Source organism: Branchiostoma belcheri, unplaced genomic scaffold (genome assembly GCF_001625305.1).
Source record: "Branchiostoma belcheri isolate BF01 breed outbred unplaced genomic scaffold, Haploidv18h27 scaffold19, whole genome shotgun sequence".
NCBI lineage: Eukaryota > Metazoa > Chordata > Leptocardii > Amphioxiformes > Branchiostomatidae > Branchiostoma > Branchiostoma belcheri.
Genome location: NW_017803379.1, coordinates 3,711,977 through 3,713,800, shown reverse-complemented (window position 1 = coordinate 3,713,800; position 1,824 = coordinate 3,711,977).

The following is a 1,824-nucleotide window of genomic DNA, read 5'->3' as shown; positions in this document are numbered from 1 at the left end:
CACCGCCTTTTACCTCCCCAACCGAAGTCAGGTATCCATTTGTATACCTGGGTGGAGTGAGGAAAGTCGTGTAAAAGCGTGAGTCGTGGCCACTCGGTAATTCTATTCTCTCTTTGATGTTTGATTTAGACAGTCACGTTCACCGTGTTTGGGTTTTGTCTGGCGTATGATTTTCAGCGCTACACTAGGACAGAACCGATATTGTTGAGAAGGACTGCTTTTTCTGCCACTCAACAATTTCTTTAGGCTATATAAGACGCATCTCAACTCGGAGTACCCTCGGAGTACCCCAGGTGAAGCAGTCCTGACACACAATGCCATTGGGCCAACCTTTCAAAGGACCTTGGATTGTACCAGCACATTTAGACTAAGCGTTAACTACACTTCAATATTTCGGTACAGCTGAACTCTAGATATAAATACCATGGCGATATAATCTACGACTGCTCGTGACGTTAGGGTTAGCCTGGTCATTGCGTACTAGTAGTGGTGGTATTGAGGTCATTTGAGTTTCTAAGCGCCAAATGGCAGACATATGTTTTGGCTCTGGTCCCATTATTTCTAAAGCTTGTCACAGTTCAGCCGGAGGGTATATGGAGAGACTAGCTTTATCTGTGTCACATAACGTGATGTAAGCTACCAGTTGAGTTTTGTCCTGTCTGTACAAGCTGGCCTCCACCAGGCCTTCCTAGAAAAATTCATATTACGAATGCATATAAACAAACCATCCATCGAATAACATATCTGTTCTTTTATTTCCAAACTGAAAAGCTTTAGTTTTATTAGTTTGTTTTTGTATGTATGTATCTGTTCATCTTGTTTTGTTGTGACCTGTACTTAGCCCAGTGTGGAAGAAATGTGCAATAAAGGTCGCCATTCATTAGAGATTTGGTCAGAATGGGCGTGAAAATGAGCCTATGGTGGCCAAACTCTCTGACCAGTTATTTTCCCTATTTGGCTAAAGTTTACTATTTTTTTTCAAACCCGCGTCGTTAGTCTCGTGGGAACCAAGAACTAGCTGCGTTTATCTACATGTGGAAATAATTAAGTTGATACATTCACACTGAGACGTGCCCTACTTCTCTCAAGGACATGCTTTATGTCACATTGTGTGGCTGTCCTTCAAGACGGGACTCGAGGCCAAATTAAGTCCTCAGAAATACTTCAACCCGTACATCCGAAATGCTCCGGATCCCTTCGGCAGTCGGACCTGCAAAACCTTGGAATTGGTACACAATGTGCCACGCTAAAGTAACTCTCACATGATGCAATACAATAATGTGAATGTAAATATCATATTGTTATGATTACGGTAAACCTGCAACAGCTTCAAAGTCTCTCATTGAATGCCGCAGGTGGTGTGACTGCTGTTTAACTACTGCTTTCGACTGCGACAATAGACTTTAGCTTTTCATCTTGCCATTGACCACGAAATAATAGTCGTAACACCTGTTTCTGCTTTTGCTGTAAGAGGATAGTATGTTAGCCTGAATGTTTTTCTGTGTTGGAAGAAATTATTCTGAACCAGGTTTGATCTGTGATTTTCCAACACACAANGCAGTGGGTTGTTGATCCACTGTGTCTAGGACCTAGGACTAGGGCACGGTATTGGAAGGCGGAGCCCATCCCTCTCCTTCCACCGCCTTTTACCTCCCCAACCGAAGTCAGGTATCCATTTGTATACCTGGGTGGAGTGAGGAAAGTCGTGTAAAAGCGTGAGTCGTGGCCACTCGGTAATTCTATTCTCTCTTTGATGTTTGATTTAGACAGTCACGTTCACCGTGTTTGGGTTTTGTCTGGCGCATGATTTTCAGCGCTACACTA